A 19,187-nucleotide genomic window follows, 5' to 3' on the forward strand; every position below is an offset into this window, starting at 1 on the left:
CAGGATGAACATTTGCCATCAACCACCACCCTCTGTCTTCTTTCAGCTAGCCAATTTCTGATCTGTTTGACGTATTTAAAAATTTTTTAAACTGGTTTACATACAGCATAGTTATACATTTATTAACACAGGACTTTGAAGATAATGGATCTGTCTGCATAATTTCATGTCATTGATCTAATAGTTTTATATGCTTTTATGAGTTTTCCTGGTAATGTTGTGGGATCAAAGACATAATTGGAGTTTAAATGGATGATGCTTCGCTGATCTTTCAAGAGGATTGTTTTCTGAAGCTCTATTAGGCCTCTTCAACCTTCTCCCTAATTTGAAACATTGACGAACTCCTGCTTGCTATAAATGGATTCAAGAATTCACATGGCAGGGCATTACTAAGCTGGACGACTGTAAGTGCAAGATTTTGTCATTCAAGTAGCTAAAATTCAAACTCACCTTAGAATAGGGTGGCACAGTGGCGCAGTGGTTAGCACCGCAGCCTCACAGCTCCAGGGACCCGGGTTCGATTCCGGGTACTGCCTGTGTGGAGTTTGCAAGTTCTCCCTGTGTCTGCGTGGGTTTTCTCTGGGTGCTCCGGTTTCCTCCCACAAGCCAAAAGACTTGCAGGTTGATAGGTAAATTGGCCATTATAAATTGTCACTAGTATAGGTAGGTGGTAGGGAAATATAGGGACAGGTGGGGATGTTTGGTAGGAATATGGGATTAGTGTAGGATTAGTATAAATGGGTGGTTGATGTTCGGCACAGACTCGGTGGGCCGAAGGGCCTGTTTCAGTGCTGTATCTCTAATCTAATCTAATCTAAGGTAGTTTGCTCAGTTTATTCTTGGAGTACAGAAAAATAAGATACCCACAAATCATACACTTCAGCCAAGACCCAGTGGCACCACAATTCCCAAAGCTACACCCCTACAATAACAAAGATGCACAGTAACATATCTCTGCCCTATACACTAGGCTATCGCCACAGGATAAGACCTAGGACACAAAATTAAAGTTGAATGGAGTGGAATTCGTAAACAAACCCTCAATCATCACAGGCAACAAAAACATGAGAAGGCCAACTCACAAACTGAATGTAATGAACCCCACAAGTTAGGCAGATTTCCTTGTATGAGTGCTGGAGAGGGTACTAGATGCCATCCCCTACACACCATTTGGTCTAGTTCTGAAATGCAACCACTCTGGGCACTGATCTTGGACAGCATAAAGGCCATGACGAGCATTAAAAGCTCCACATACCCACTTTCCTACCCATAGGGATTCGAGTAACACTTAAGATAGCAGAGCAGTGAAACTCAATGCTGTTAGTGATAAGATGCATCTCTCATGATGCATCAAGTTTGTCCCTCACAGCTCATCAGATATGGCACCTTGTGAAAATATTTCATAATCACCCACCCCGCATGCCAATAACAGTGACTATGATTTCTATCCTGGCATACAATCACCTATGAAGGAAACATTACTTACCATAGTAACTCCTGTTTCTCTGGAGGATCTTCCACACAGGCGCACTGTGGGTTTTGATTTACGCCTGCACAACTGATCAGAAGATTGAAAAATCAATGCAAGATACCTCTGCACAAGACAGGTACCCCTCCTCAAATAACTCCCTCCCCCTTTGTGAAGCACTGACAAAAGGACCAGTAAAATAAATAAGTATTTGGTAAAACTTAAGGGAATGTGTGCAAGTCAATGCTGAGCTATTTGGCAGAAACAAGAGTTACTGATGGTTTCAGTGGAAGAATATTTTTCCTAAAAACGAGTGACCGAACAATCACAAACACCTATACTCTACTGGAAGTTATTTTCCATTCAAAAATCAAAACATGGAAATATGACAGGACATCAGGAAGAATACAGACATCAATGGAGCATCCAGTGCACTGAACACTAATTTACATTGCATTATTAAGAATTCTGGAGGAAGGGCAAAGGAAGACTTGCATTGTATAAATCTGAAATATCTAACCTATTGAATTGTTGAGAGGCAACATCAAGAATGATGGGATGTCACTTTTACATTCCAATGTCCCTACACTCTATGCATGCGGAATGCTAAAAAGAAAAATGGAATTCTAGGTTTTATCAATAGAGACATAGAATATAAAAGTCAAGACATAATAATGAGCCTACACAAAATCTTAAAACCTCAGAGTACTGTGCGTGATATTCACAGATTATTCGAAGTATATTGAGGCTTTAAATAGAGTACAATGCAGATTCACTATGCTGCTGGTATAATATAAAAAGGACCTGTAAAATGGAGGCTTTCTTCGTTAGAACAGATTCTGGGGCAATATGATATATGCATTTAAAATTATGAAAGGATGGGACAGGGAAACAGACTGTCCACTAGTTGTGGGATCTAGAATGAGGGGTCATAGATACAAGATCACAGCAACAGAAACTTCTTTAGAGTGTTGCAAGGTTGTGGAATTCACTTCTAGGGTTAGCAGCTGTGACAGATACTATGCCAACAGTCAAGGTCAGATTGGTTAGGTGGATGACGGAAAAGGGGTTGAAGAGGTATGAAAACACATTGGGTAAATGTGATTAGGACTATTTGTGTGCATTTAAATACCCACATGGACTGGTTGGCTGTCTACGTATTCTATGTATTTCTAAAATTCAGAAAATGTGCATCTCCTGCATAATTCTTTGCCTAAACTCAGTAATTAGTCAGGGATTGGTAACCTTTTTCTGTTGATTTAAATGCACTCCTGTGCAGTGGATGACAATATATTTCTGGGAATGATATACCTTTGATACAACAATATTTGCCTCTTCAGCATCCATGGGACTCAGCATACCAGAGGCGGAGGACAGATTGAGTGCCAGTGGAGAGACAGAGCTGGGTGTTGTCTCTGTACATGTGGAAACTGAACCCATTTATTTGGGTGATGCTGAGAAAGGACAGTGTATAGATATGGAAGGGGAGTTGGCTGAGCAAAGATGCTTGGGTGACTCCCGAGGTGACAGTGAACAGTGGGAATGAAGTCAATGCTAAGATACTTTCACTAGAATTGGATCATGAAACCAAGCAAGAGCAGTTCCATAGAACTGAATAACTGAGTCGAGACATTGGTGGGGGGGGGGGGGGAGCAAGGGAAGAGGATAATGTGCTCAACCAAGTAGAAGGAGGTGCTAAGAGGGATAATTGTACCACAGGCAGGGAACATCTTTTCGAGATTTTAGTTAGGGCCATTTCAATTCTTTGGGAGGGGAAAAAGGTTGACTGAAGGGATTCAAATATTGAGTTAGTTTAGTTTAGTTTAGAGATACAGCACTGAAACAGGCCCTTCGGCCCACCGAGTCTGTGCCGACCATCAACCACCCATTTATACTAATCCTACACTAATCCCATATTCCTACCACATCCCCACCTGTCCCTATATTTCCCTACCACCTACCGATACTAGGGGCAATTTATAATGGCCAATTTACCTATCAACCTGCAAGTCTTTGGCATGTGGGAGGAAACTGGAGCACCCGGAGAAAACCCACGCAGACACAGGGAGAACTTGCAAACTCCACACAGGCAGTACCCAGAATTGAACCCGGGTCGCTGGAGCTGTGAGGCTGCGGTGCTAACCACTGCGCCACTGTGCCGCCCCCAGTTGTGGGAGTCATGGACACGGATTTGGGAGGAGATACTCTTAGAGGTGAAGGTAGAAGAGGTGGGGAAAGGGGTTTTAAGGAGGGAGTTGGTAGCATGGAAAAGGAGCTGGGGATGATATTTGACCTCCTGGATGATGCTCGAACAGTAGAGATACACGTGCTAGTAAACAGTTATTAGTATTACACTGACAAGCACATAAACAGATACAACTCAAGTCATTTTCCTGTTGGTTTACGGAGCAAAGACAGCAAGAACGAATCACCCCAAGTGAGCAACTTATGTTATTTGGTAAGTTTAATGAAAATCGTCTCCCAAATTTGTCCATGCAAATAGATTTGAGGGTCATTGGTTCAAAATAAGCTAAAATCTCGAACATCGTTTTCTACTGGAAAGAACTTACATCTGGAAATGAATCGTACTTGGAGATTAAAGAACCAAGATTTTGTAACCTATGAATTATTGAAAGAATGAACTGGTCCAATTGAATACTTTAATTGAAAAAGAACAAAAGAAATGCAACATACTGATCAGAGTAGGGTCTGTTAATCTATAAATGATAAGAAGGGCATGTGACAACAGGAAGATTATATTAATGAAGGATATCAGCCACCTAATCTAAATTGCGAGTGCTCATGGCTTGAAGTCTAAATTGGTGAATGTAACGAATGACAAATTCTGATCCAATATGCTATGGAAGCCAGAGAGGCAGCTCACATGTGGATTTAGTCATCTTAAATGAACCAGCAAGTCATGGCACCTTGATGATATCAACCACAGCATTGTTAAATTCAACATAATCTAGGATTCAATGCTGTTGAGGACTAATCGCCAGGTAAATACTTTAAAAAGTCAGTTTTCAAGGGAATAGCTCAAACAACTCGACTATGGCAGAAGTATTGTTTGATAACATTTCAATTGAGAAATTAAATACCTTTAAAGATACACTGCTGAGTACACAGAATAAATACATAGCTAGAATTAGGAAGTGCAAACTAAACAAACATGATCATAAATAAAAAAAAGACCAACAAGAAAGCCCCAAGTGAAAGCAAAGAACAAAAATTCTATGAACACTGCAAACACTAAATAGATCGAATAGTTAAGGTAAATTATGGTAAAGTAATACTGAGGAACATAAAAATAGATTTACTCAATGATTACCTCCTTGAAATATTGATTCACTAAGTGAGGTTTATTTTATCTGAGATAATCTAAGTACACTCAGCAACTTCAACAATGAGATGGCTGCCCTGGAATGGCTCAAAGGCTCAGAACAAATAAATTCCTAAGCATGGAGAGTACTAATCCACAACAGGGGGACCAGATGAAAGGTCATCAACCTGAAAGGTATACTCTGTTCCTCTCTCTGCTTAATCTGCTGACTATTTCCAGCATTTCCTGTTTTTATTTCAGACTTTCAGCAACAACATTACTTTTGTTAATGCCAGAATGCTAACTGTTATGCTAAGGGAGACCATGAGTAGGTAGTCCTGCTGAATATAGGCACTTAATTCAAGAAAGGCCAACATATCAATGCAGTATTGACAGAGTGCTGTATTATCAGACGTGCCATCTTTCAAGTGAGACGTTAACCAGCAGCATTATCTGCAGACTTAGATGAAGACAAAAGATCTATTTTGAAGATCAGGGTGTTCTCCTAGTATCCTTAACTAATACCACCAGAAGAAAATGATCTGGTCATTAATAATTTGCCATTTATTGATCTTGCTCTGCACAGATTTACTGCCATCTTTGTCTACATAACAATGACAGTACTTCAATTGATAATAATTGGTTATAAGGCACTGGGAGAAATCCCAAGGACAGGATAAGGCACTATATAAATGATAATTCTTTCCTCTTACACATTAATAACTGAAATTAATAAAATAATCAAGAACAAACTTGAGAATGGCTTTTCTAATAATAACCCTTGTAGCCAACATGGCTTCAGAAGAAGGTGCGACCTGACTAAATTCTTTGACTTTATTTTCAGGAAGTGACAACATGGGTGAACAACAGAAAGCCTAACATGATGAACCCAACATTCCAGAAAGCCTTCAACAAAATTTCAAAGGGCATAAAGAGCAGAATTTCAGGAAAACCTGAAAACTAATAAGAAACAGACTGAAGGAAAGGAAATAGAGGATACTTGTTAGAGGAGTAACGTTGAGGGCGGATGGAGAAACCAAAAAGAATGTCTCAAAGGTCAATGCTCAGGCTGGTGCTGTTTAAATTCACCTTGACTTGGACCTAAAATTCAATTCAATTGGATCAATTTTTCAGATAGTATTAAATTAAGGGTGGGGAGGGGTGGTGGTAGGGGTGGGAGAGAGAGTAAGTGTAGTGTTTTATGAGGCACAAAATCAGTGGCAAAATCTAAATGGGCAGAACCCAAGCGAAATTTAATACTCATAAGCATAAGGTACAGCATATGCGAAGAAAAACATTACATAACATGCATACTCTGTAAATGGCATCAAACTTGCTGCAGGTGAAGTTGAAGGAAACCTGAAGGTAGATTTAGACTTGGCACTTCACACTGAAGCAGCAATCAACTAAGCAAATAGAATTCTGAAAATATAGCTAACAGTACAGCATGGAATGTGGGAGAATTGCATGTTGCTTCTTGACTGTGTGCTAGTCAGACCATACTTTGAATACAATGGCAATTTTGGTCACAGCACATTTTAATGTGGAGGTGCTGCGGAGAAGACACGAGGTTGATTTCTAGCATCGGAGAATTGAGTTACAAGGAAAGACTGGAGAATTTGGATTCTTTAACCTTAAAAAGAGGCAAGAGGGTACCTTATGGATCGGTATAAAATATTAAACAGTGCATGATCATTATTAGCTGATTGACTGGGATCTAAAGACACTTAGATTTTGTCTACTGGTTGCAGCATTAGTTTCACAGCTAAATCAATTATTCGCAAAAGACAAATGAGAATGCTGATATTGATTTTGTAATAAACTTGTGTTGCCAACTTATTCAAATTATTCTATCCACGAACTTGCATTTATATAGCACTTTTAACACAGCAAAACAGCCCAAGGTACTTCATGAAGTGTTACCAATCAAAATCTGACACCGAGCCACAGGAGGAGGTATCAGGACAGATGACCAAAAGCTTGGTCAAAGAGAGAGGTTTTAAGCAGCATTATAAAGAGCAGAGAGAGGTACAGAGGTAGAGTGGTTTAGGGAGGACATTCCAGAACTTAGGGCCAAGGTAGCTTGAAAAAAGAGCTGTCAAGTTGGAGCAATGAAAATTGGAGATGCGCAAGATGCAGAGATCCCAAAGGCTTGTAGGGCTAGAGAAGGTTACCGAGATAGGAAGAGAAATGCTGAGGAGGGATGTGAAAACAACGATAAGAATTTTAAAATTGACATATTGCCAGACAAGGGCCAATGTCGGCCAACAGGCACAGGCGTTACGAGTGAACAGGACTTGGTGCGAGTTAAGCTACGTGCAGCTGAGTTTTGAATGAGCACAAGTTTATGTAGGGTGGAAGATGGGAGGCCAGTCAGAATTGCATTGGAATAGTGAAATCTAAAACAAACAAAGGCACGGATGAGGGTTTCAACAATAGATGAACTGAGATAGGGGCAAAGTTGGACGATATTACGGAGGTGGAAATAGGCAGTTTTAGTGATGACGCAGATGTGTGGTCCCAAGTTCACTCGAGGTCAAATGCGGCACCAAGATTGAAAACAGTCTGCTTCAGCCTCAGGTAGTTTCCAGGAAGTCAACATCTAGGGAATGGAGTTTGTAGTGGGGATCAAAGACAATGACTTTAGTGTTCCTAATATTTAGTTGGATGAGATTTCTGCTTGTCCAGGACTGGATGTGGGACAAGCAATGCGACAATTCAGACAGCGGAGGGTTCGCAAGAGGTAGTGGTGAGGTAGAGTCATAACGACACAAAAGGAAGCCATTTGTCCCATCAAGTCCATGCCAACTCTCTGCAGAGCAATCCAATCAGTTCCAATCCCCAGTTCTATCCCTGTAGCTCTGTAAGTTCATTTTCCTCAAGTGCCCATCCAATTTCCTTTTGAAATTATTCATCGTCTCCACTTCTACCATCCTCATAGGCAGCGAGTTCCAGGGTATCCTCAGCGTACAAGTGGCAAATGACACTGTGCTTTCGGATGATGTCGCTGAGGAGCAGCATGTAGATGAGAAATGGGGGTGGGGGGGAGTGAAGGATATTTCCTTGGGGAGCACCAGTAGCAACAGTGTGGCAATGGGAAGAGAAGCCATTGCAGGTGATTCTCTGTCTATGACTGGATAAATAAGAATGAAGCCAGGCAAGTGCAGTCCCACCAGTTGGACGATGGTGGACAGGCAAATTTGAAGGGGAGGGGGGGCAGTACCTGAAGACGGGGAGCTGTTATCAATATCAGCTAACATGGAGACCAAGAGAGGAAGTAGGGTGGTCAACAGTTTGATGGGAATAGTATCAGGGGAGCAGGAGGTGGGTCTCATGGACCAGGTGAGGTTGGAGAGATCAATATGGGAGATGGGATAGAATCTAGAGAAAAGAATGAGTTCAGGGCTCACAGCATGAACATTAGGGGAAGTATGGTCCAGTGATCTAGGGGAAGGGAGGGAATTGCCAGTGGAAGCTGAACAGATGGTCTCAATCTTGTGCCAAATAAATCCACAAGATCCTCGTGCTTACTATTAGATTTGAGAATGAAGGGGACATAGGAGGGTGGTTTAAGACGGTGCATGATGGAAAAAAGAAGCCAGGGCAACAGCAACAGGACAGCTTGCTTTAGGGCACCAAATATTGCCAACTTCTCCCGAGTCCTTCGACTTTTCCTTAACAACTCACTGGCATAAAAAGTGGACAGTAGCTACTCCTATAAATCACCCTATGATTTCCAATTCTACAGACTGCCAACCAGGATTCAATGTCGAAATTATGCACTTCTCAACCTGTTCACAAGTGGTTAGGGAAAACATGCCTCAAATCATACTTTGAACAAATACAAACCATGCACTATGTAGTTGATTAATGCCCTTTAATGTAACTAGCAGGTGCTCTATGTCCTTTGCATGCTGCTGATGACAATGCTTCAAGATGTTGTAGTTATATGCAAGACTGCATATGCTAAATAAGAACATCTTGTTGAAAAGGTAAATTCAGACTACAGCTTCAAAGCAACTCTTGACAGCAGAACAGAAGACTGTAGGTTCCAAACTGGTGGAAGTTTAATATCAGGAACATCTCCTTCACAGGCAAAAGCTGATAAAGACTTGAAAAAGACTTATGCATAGGGTGGTGAAAGAAAAGAAACTTTGGAATCACTTGTGGGACAGTTGGATGTAGTGGTCAGTCTGTTGGTCTTTCTAAATGGATAAGCTCAGGTGGGTCAAGATGGTCTGAAAAAGTCTCTTATTTTTTTGCTCTTGTAATGAGCAAAGTGCATATTCTTACCTTTTATTCATGGAAAATTTAAGTTATTCAGTTAGCTAGCAAATTTCTGAATTATGAAATTAATTTTAATGAAAAGAGTAATAGGACCCTAATTCTGAGACAGAAGTGGCCGCTGCCAGATCTCCACCAAGGTGGCCATTACTCAATACTCCGAGGAGAGATGACGTCCAAACAAATTTCATTATGATCATGGAGATTCTAAATGATTAGGCATACCATTGCAACATTTGGTTCTGGAGCACCTACTATTCTGGAGTTGGAAGGAACGCTCCATCAAAAAGAATATAGATTATAATGATAGGTAAATATGCTGTGAATCATTATGTTCTCAGCAAAAGACTGCAGCCGGCTGCTTCAATGGAGCTGTCTGTGCAAGATCCGCCAGCAGTGGTAAGGAAGATTTTTTAGCAGGGTCCAAGGCTAGTAAAACCACAGATAGAGCCCCAAGATAAGCTGGTGACAAAATCAAGCTCATCTGATTTGAGTTTGTTAGCCGACTTATCTCCCTAAGCGAAGATTTGTCCTCTCCCAAAACCCATTGATTGGAACTGTGTGGGAAAGGCAGGAGAATTACATAGAATTGCATTGAATATACAGCACAGAAAAAGGCCATTCAGCCCAACCAGTTAATGCCAATGCTTAAGCTCCACTCAAGCCTCCTCCCATCCTTCTTTATCTAATTATCAGCATAACCTTCTATTTCTTTCTTCCTAATATGCTTACCCAACTTCCACTTAAATGCATTTATACTGTTCATCTCAACTACTCCCTGTGGTAGTGAGTTCCACATTCTCACCACTCGGAGTAAAGCTGTTTCTTCTGAATTCCCTATTTGATTTCTTGATGGCATCTTATATTGATGGGGGAGAAAGAATCAAACTCCAAGAGTGAGTTTACCACCAGGATTGGATGCTTGAGCAGTTAAGCACGTCATTTACGTACATATGAATTAGGAGCAGGAGGAGGCCACTCGGCCCCTCGAGCCTGCTCCGTCATTCAATAAGTTCATGGCTGAACTGATTTCTCCACATTACCACCTACCACTGTTTCCAACAGTACACATGAATAAATGATGGACAGTTCAAAAGCACCAAGTCTCAAGAAAGCCTGAAATATCCTAGCTTCTCTAGGTACCTGTGATCAAATCTGAGCTTATGGTTGGCAGATTTGACTGTGCCAGCCAGCACTCGGGACTGACACATTGTCCCATAGTCCACTGGTTCTAACCTGGAGCAAAGTTCACTGCTGGTAAGTGGGATTCAATATTACCTACAGGTGCTCACAGCTGATGCTTATGATCATTATTCTCAAAACAGAAGACGACTGCTGCAGATTTGGTCCAAAGACCCAGTTGATGTTCCTTGATTTTGAAGGCGTAGTGAAGGGGCTCAACTGACTTGATTATATTCTGCAAGAGAATCTGAACAGCAAATACCATGTCAGAATATGCTGGGGCTTAAAAGCTACTGACGACACCCAGGGTCATGGCTGGCATACAAGATAGTTTGCCCTGAAATATTTCTAATAAGATGGAAAAAGATGAACATCTCCAGACAACTGCCAATTTTATTTTAGGGAACGGATATTCTAGAAGTAATTAAGACTGTGCACACATAAGTCTGCATAAAGGAAACTGCGTGTTCATATCAACGAGAGGTTAACCATATAGGCCCCAATATTAATTCGGAAGCAGGAGCAGTTTAGCAGCTGGGAAACCCAGAAGAATGCTTTTATTTTTGCATTTTTGCAATCTGTTTCCTGGCTGCAGCCAGCCAGATTAAGAGGTTGGCTGGCTGTTGGGCGGGTAGGCCTTTGGCACTAGGTCACAGCCAGGGAGCAGAAAGGAGGGAGAGATCGAGATCCAGCGGTTTATTGTGTAAAGGGAGAAATCAGGGGGGTCATCATGGAAGAGCAGGGAAGGAGGGAAGATCACTGAAGGAGCCTTTGGAGGATATGGGAGGGGTGGTGCAAGATGAAACTGGATCGTGGGGTGGGATGGTCTGATCGCTGTGGCTGTCAACAGCTTTGCATGGGGAAGGGCAGGGTAGGGAGAAGGAGCACTCCTGCTCCTCCTGGTCTACAAGCAGTGCTGGAAAAGCACTTATGTGTGCCATGCTACAGTCCTCGCCTCGCGTTAGCTGCCAGAGGCCCAGGAACTCCTCTGGCCAGCATTAAAGCTGAAAGAGATATAAATTCTGAGGCATGCGGCCTGATTAAAATATTGAAATGAGCAACCAGCCTCTAAGAGCAGGTTGGCTGCCTGTTCCCATTAAAACAAGGAGTGGGCAGATTCAAGCCAGCTTGGTTTGGGTGTAAGATTTTTTACACTATTACTTCCCACCCGACTCAAGCCTAGATGTTTTTTGGGGTTAAAATTCCCCCCATAGTGTACGGTCAACTGAATATACTATGCTTCTCTTCATCACTGATGTAAAAACATTGGCATAATGTCTCAAAAAAAATACAGCTTCAATAAGTATCTGAAGTGAGCTTAGCCTTCAAAACAGTACATCATATATCGAAAACTGTAATTAAATGCCCCATATCACAATGATCCTTGTCTAAGGACCTAATGTCAGGTAAAGGTTCGGCACTAGGTTACCGAGTAACTTTCATCTATTTCAGTTGAAGAAAATGTGGTTGGGTCAATTTCCTGCAATTCCCTAAATAATACTATTATGAAAGCAGCATTATCACAAAGACTGCAGCAGTTCAAAAAGGCGACTATCGCTATTTCAGAGAACCTAGGGATTGTCAATAAATGCCAGCTATGTCCAACATTTGGAGAATATTAAAAAAAATGCAGTCATAGTGAAAGCATGCAGAAATTCAACTGACTGCTTATTTACCTATGCAATAATCTGAGTCATTTGTGGCCTGCTACCACAAGCCAACCTAGTGCTTCTTGTATAAATAGTGTCAGTCAGGTATTCCTGCAGCTATGCAAAGGACACACTGCACATTGTACACTATGAAAAGATGAATTACATATCTAGTAAATCTTCATATTATTTGCATCCTGCACATTCTGTAGATATGTAATTCATCTTAACGAGCTTTGGGAATCCATTTACTGAGCAGTTACATGAAAACATTATGACAATACTTCAAGATTTTCAATGCAGCAGGTCATCTCCTATTCTTGCATGTGGAATTCCATCAACTTGTTTTGATGTGAAGCTATACTGAAATTAACCATTTATTTCCCAAACCCCCACCAAAATAACTGCTACAGCTCAGCAGAACCTGCGCATTTGGATGCTGGAGGTTACAATATGTGCAGAATGTGGGTAGAAATCTATTTTTTCATTTTATGTTCTGTATATGCTATAGGGTTATGCCAAAATAATACAAAATTAGGAAGAGGGACACTTCTTATTAGGAACCATAACTCTCGTTGCCAGGACCGATCTGTCAAAGGCATTATTGTGGGCTGCAATTAAAGCTATATAGCAGCATTAAGTAAACATGTGATGACTGTTCAATTTTGCAGCCTTGCATGTATGTGCTATCTCTAGGACCTGACTGAGAGGTGCTTGGTTCACGGAATGGCTGGACTCACTCTCAATCTGCTCCTGAACTTCCTCTCCAGGATGGAGGGCTATTTATGTGTTTATTCAAATTTTGACTTAACTGAATAAATGATGGAACAATTTCTTGATGCAAAAAGCAAACTGGGAAGTGGCCAGTTTCTATTCAAAATTAACACTAACACCTTAAATTATAGAATCACACAGCACAGGAGCCGCCATTCAGCCCATGATGTCCGTACCAGCTCTCTGAAAGAGCTACCAATTAGTCCCACTTCCCTTCCCTTACCCCCTTTTTAAATAGTGACACAATTCCCTTTTGAAAGTTACTAATGAATCTGCTTCCACCACATTTTTGGGTAATGCACTTCAGATCATAACTTCACGCTGAGTTTAAAAAAATCATCCCCTCCCTGGCTATTTTGCCAATTTAAAAAAAATTGCGTCCTCTGGTTACCAACCTGCCTGCCAGTGGAAAGAATTTCTCCCTTTCCAGGCTAACAAAATGTTGTACACCTCTACTAAGGAGAACAATCTTCTCCAGTCTCACCAGATAACTGCATCCGCAGTATTTTGCTTTTATATTATTGTGTTGGAACTGAAACTCCTTGTTCTAACACAAAAATCCAGTTGGTAATGGATTGATCTGGAGCCAATCTTTACACACTTTTATATTTTAATTAGAGAGTTACACATTACAAGCCTACACCTCCTAACCCCCAACATCCAGTTTTAGTCTGTGTCTGCTTATAGGGGGCTTAAGTGAATGCCCAGTTAATAGCCAATGTCTGCATACAAGTAAATACAATTACTATACAATTAACATATTCCTTCTCCCTCTCTAAATAAGAGTAATTATGAAAAAAAATTTCAAAACAAATGAAATCAAAAACCTGCATTTTCTGCAAAAAGCATTACACTGTGAGACACCCCTCCTCTAGGACCCAACAATTTCTTTGTACAAGTATTTTTTTCTCTAAAACAAATCATACAGTGGATGACTTGCATTCACCCATTTAATTTTAGAGATTTCCTTTCTCTTCAGCATTTATTTCAAGACAGTAAAGTCGATCTGTAACCCTTTCTTATTCACACTTTTTGTAGAGATTAGCCTGCAGTAAACAATTACCTACATAACATTCAGTGGATATACGATCCTCAGTATACCCATTGTACAGAATCTCACTTAAAATGTTTGACATACAGAATCTCACATCCACTGCCTCCAAAAGAGCCAGTGTTTCCATGGCCAAAATACTTTTAACAACCCTCATCATCATCTTAGCTCTTCAAGATAAAGGGCTATTTTCCATTTTCACCCATAAGAACTATAAAGCCAGCTGCACTAGAATACTAGAACAGGAAGATTAACACGTTGAAGCATCTCTAAAATGACGAGTTTCACGTTCTTTGGGTCACCTAAGGTTGGGAACTTATGTATGCATTTCTCCAGATTTAATATCTTTTAATGTTTTATTTGCCCTTAAAATATTCTCTGATTGATCATAGTACTTAACTCCAATACATCATAACTAGCATTTGTTCCATTCTAAGTGCATAACCAGTTTAACTGACCAATCAAGCTTCACAACTGCTCTGTTTGTTGTTCAGATATATCATCTTTTTGTGATGATGTAACTCGATGAATTGGGATGGGAGCATCACTCTGAAATAGGATTGCTGATTTAAAGTTATTCCAGACCTTGTCTGCTTAATACCTAAACCAATATATTTAAAAGCCCCACAAGCCTGACTCCCAATTTTAAATTTTACCCTAATCTTAATAATACATTTCTGAAATTCCACAGTACCACTCCATAAGAAATCATCATGCATCATGTAGATGCCTGAAAGATTTCCTTTGATAATAAAACGTTGCGGGGTCCTCTTTTAGTTGAACAGAACCTATTTTCAGCAAAACAGATCTCACTGAAAAATACCACACACCGGAAGCATCATTCAGGCCTTAGACACACTTGTTTTAATTGTCATTGGTTTCCCTCTGCCTCTGCTGCAGTTTCAGTAACACTTCTCTCTGAAAAATATTGTCATACAGAAATGTGGCTTTTACGATGACTGATTTACAATTAAAGGCTGGCTCGGGTCTGCAAATGAAATCCGACCCGAGCCTGACAGAACCACATCCGACCCAAGCCCGACCCCTTTCATTTTCTTGCATGCCTGACCCGACCCAACCACCAGAATACTCAGTTAACCTAGCTTCCGTTATTCACATTTTAAGCTTGTGCAGATAAGCAACAAAAACTGTAACTGATCTTGAAAGGTTGTTTCAAAAGTACATTAAGATTGGAACCACGTACCGGAGGTGGTGATAGAGTGTGTCTGACCCGACCTGAGCCCGAATGTCAGACCCAGAAGAGCGACCTGACCCAACCCGAACCCGACACATGTTGTCGGGTCCCGTCGGGTTCGGGTCGGGTAGCCATGCTCTATTTACAATCCCATGAATATGTGGCCAAAAGAGCTAAAAAAGATTTAAGATTGCTTTGCGTGGGAGAGTCTACTCTAACAACTGTATTACCCAGCTACACGTCAAAACCCTTTGCAACTAGCCTCGCTTTAGCCTTGTAAGTCCCATCCGCAGGACCTCTTCAGTACAAATCCACCTATGTGACAAAGCTGTTTGCCCCTTATCTGGTATCTCAGAATAAATTCCAAACTTTCTCCAACTATCTAATTCTCTTTGTTTTGCCTCTCATCAGTTTATCCTCACATTTATTGACAGTCACAAAAACTTCACAATCATGAGGATGTCTGTTCTGAGATGGTTCTGTAACCTTTATATCATTGTGCAATCTACTTAAGCTACAGCCTCTACTCACATTTGTATGTCTGTCAGGACTACCACTGCAAGATCTCCCTCTTGCACTATTGGAGGGTCTTTCTCCAGTACATGATTGTTTTGATTCAAGAGTCACTTCAAAACCCACCGTCAGCACATGCACTGCACTTTGTTACTCTTTCACCCCATCCTGCCAGTCCATGGACCTCGCTTCTTGGCCATCATCCTAACAGTCAAACAATGTTTAAATTCGCTAGCAGCTTTTCTTGCATGTTCCACAAATTTTGCATCCTTCTATTCACTAGACCCCTCTGGAACATATGACACCAGAGACCCACTCTGGGCATTGGCCTTTGAATGCGGTAGCTCTGTCCTGTGTGTCATGATCACTCATATTAGCACTATCCAGCCCTTAGAATCACAGAAAGTTTAAGGCACAGAAAGAGGCCACTTGGCCCATCGCGTGAGTGCCGGCCGAAAAACGATCCATCTATTCTAATCCTACCTTCTAGCATTTGGTCTGTAGCTGTGCAGATTAAGGTACTTGAGGTGCATATCCAGATTCTTTCGAATGAGATGAGGGTTTCTGCCTCAGCCACCCTTTCAAATAGTGAGTTCCAGACCCCCATCTCCCCTCTAATTTTTCTACCAATCACTTTAAATCTATGCCCCCTAGTCACTGACCTCTCTGCTAAGGCCCCTATCCAGGCCCCTCAAAGTTTTGTATATTTCAATCAGATCTCCCCTCAGCCTTTTCTGTCCCAAGGAGAACAATCCCAGCCTATCCAATCTTTCCTTATAGCAGTATTTTTCCAGTCCTGGCAACATCCTCATCGATCTCCTCTGTACCCTCTCTACTGCACTTACATCCTTTCTATAATGAGGTGACCTGAACTGCACACAGTTGATCTTGACCCTTGGTTTACTGTATTGTGTTCCTCAGGACCTTCATTACAAAACACATGAGCACTTGAGGTACAAGGCAAAGGCCTGCTCAGGTCAGGAAAAAAAACCCCGACCCGAACCCAACAGAACCACATCGGACCTGAGCCCCACCCGGTCCAAGTCCCTCCATTTTTTCCCACGCCCGACCCGACTACTGGAATGTTCACTTTACCTACCTTCCGATTCTGAATCTGCAGGAAGCTGCAGCATGAGCATGATGACATCACAGAGATGCTCACTGCGCAGACTCAGAGTTTCCCTCCTTGACGTGCTGGACTTCCAGCTCAGGTAGGCTTTTCAACTTTTGACACTTACTAAACTCAACTTCCCAGCAGAGTGAAAGGTAATAATTACTGTGTGCGTCTGACCCGAACCCGGCCCGACCTGAACCGAGCCCGACCCGGAAGAGTGACCCGACCTGAACCCAACACATGTCGCCGGGTCCCGTCGGGTAGCAGGCCTTTAGTACAAGGTGCCTTGTTTACTTGCATCAGCTGCTCAGAGTCTGGAATTCTGGAATTCATTCCGATTAATTGTGGGGAATGAACCTTAACAGTTTGATTGCCATGTCTGATAAGCATTGTCTTCCCATCATGCCCTAATATCTTACCAGAGCCTTTCCATTCCCTATGACCCTCTCTTCTATAGTATACCAAATCTCCTGAATTAAATTCTGTCACAGATGGTCTTCTATGATGCCTCTGTGCTCTCACATTTTCTCTGAGAACTCAGCCTTGATGAAAGCCCGTCTCCTTGCAGGTAAAGCATTCAAATGTGCAGAAATAAATGGAAATAAGTGTAGCACCTTTCAGAGCAGGAGGACTATTGCACAGCACAGAAAGCAATTTGGTATTTCACCAATGGACTAATTGATCGGGACTATACCCTCTAACCATCTGAAATGAATTTTTTGCATGAACTGCCCATACCATACCAGAGTGGCTGCCAACTTGCTGTGTGGTTGATCAGCTAAAACTTTATGTAGCATTTCATCAATCACCACATGATTTCTTTCAGAGTCCATTGCTAAAAGGACTTTCAGCTATGGTATTCATGACCATGATGTTCATGTTTTCACATGTCTCTCAACTCGCCACTGGCAATTTCTCCTCCATTATCAGTAAGAAACTTCGCTGGTGTTCTGACTCCGGTCCCTGTCCATTTCTCCGTGATTTTGTCTGTAATAACCCTCTTTATCTTTAAGCAGGCCTTTAGGCCAACATCTCTGACCAGAATAATTAGTTTGGATTCATCATTACCTTCATTATCTTCCGCAGAATTCTCTGCATTATTTGTCACCGAGGACCCCGCTTCTATACTTTGGACAGTTCATCGCGTAATGATACTTCGAGGCACACCTACAACTGAAGCATCTATGAACTATTTCTTGGGCATTCCTGGGATTCAGTCACCTATTACTGCTGTTCCAATTCTGTCTTCTGCTGCTGTAGCCATATTGGTCCTTTAATCTGCATTCTGCCTGTCTTTAATACTTCCATCGTATTGACACAAAGGCTGAAGGAAATGACCATTTCCCCAGGAAATCTTTCAAGGCAGCAAGTATCTGAGCCAACAGGATCTCCGGCTCCGAGAACTAAACATCAGTTTGAACCAGGAGCCTGTCCATATGAGACCTTCACAGAATCACAGAATAATACAGTGCAGAAGAGGCCCTTTGGCCCATCAAGTCTGCACCGATGCATTAAAGAAACCTGACCTGTCTACCTAATCCCATTTGCCAGCACTTGGCCCATAGCCTTGAATGTTATGACGTGCCAAGTGCTCATCCAGGTACATTTTAAAGGACGTGAAGCAACCCGCCTCTACCACTCTCCCAGGCAGGGCATTCCAGAACGTCACCACCCTCTGGGTAAAGAAGTTCTTCCTCAAATCCCCCTTAAACCTCCTGCCCCTCACCTTAAACTTGTGTCCCCTCGTAACTGACCCTTCAACTAAGGGGAACAGCTGCTCCCTATCCACCCTGTCCATGCCCCTCATAATCTTGTACACCTCGATCAGGTCACCCCTCAGTCTTCTCTGCTCCAGCAAAAACAACCCAAGCCTATCCAACCTCTCTTCATAGCTTAAATGTTCCATCCCAGGCAACATCCTGTTGAATCGCCTTTGCACCCCCTCCAGTACAATCACATCCTTCTTATAATGTGGCGACCAGAACTGCACACAGTACTCCAGCTGTGGCCTTACCAAAGTTCTATACAACTCCAACATGACCTCCCTGCTTTTGTAATCTATGTCTCGATTGATAAAGACAAGTGTCCCATATGCCTTTTTCACCACCCTATTAACCTGCCCTTCTGCCTTCAGAGATCTATGGACAAACACGCCAAGATCCCTTTGTTCCTCAGAACTTCCCAGTGTCAGGCCATTCATTGAATACCTCTGTGTCACATTACTCCTTCCAAAGTGTATCACCTCACACTTTTCAGGGTTAAATTCCATCTGCCACTTTTCTGCCCATTTGACCATCCTGTCTATATCTTCCTGTAACCCAAGACACCCAACCTCACTGTTAACCACTCAGCCAATCTTTATGTCATCCGCGAACTTACTGATCCTACCCCCCACATAGTCATCTATGTCGTTTATATAAATGACAAACAATAGGGGACCCAGCACAGATCCCCGAGTACGCCACTGGATACTGGCTTCCAGTCACTAAAACAGCCGTCTGTCATCACTCTCTGTCTCCTACAGCTAAGCCAATTTTGAACCTTAGCACAATGCAGCAATTCAAACCCTGGTACTGATCCAGGAATTCCTAAATTGAATTTCGTCAACCTTTTATGCAATTTGTTAAAGTCCATG

At 41.9% G+C, this 19,187-nt stretch overlaps 1 protein-coding gene across 8 annotated transcripts in view; it reads right to left on the reverse strand.

Moving 5' to 3' along the window:
* Window positions 1-19,187, reverse strand: part of fam135a (family with sequence similarity 135 member A) — a 319,597-nt gene that overhangs the window by 54,516 nt on the left and 245,894 nt on the right. The window contains exon 13 of one of the 8 annotated variants that reach the window (XR_010970367.1): window positions 1,487-1,558. The exons of 6 other annotated variants lie outside the window; for them this stretch is intronic. The gene's annotated coding sequence lies outside the window, so the exon portion shown is untranslated. Of the gene's footprint in view, window positions 1-1,486; window positions 1,559-19,187 lie in introns of those variants that run through there. One more of the 8 variants, XM_068020132.1, reaches the window with a different exon arrangement.

This window comes from Heterodontus francisci, chromosome 3 (assembly GCF_036365525.1).
Source record: "Heterodontus francisci isolate sHetFra1 chromosome 3, sHetFra1.hap1, whole genome shotgun sequence".
Taxonomy (NCBI): Eukaryota; Metazoa; Chordata; class Chondrichthyes; order Heterodontiformes; family Heterodontidae; genus Heterodontus; species Heterodontus francisci.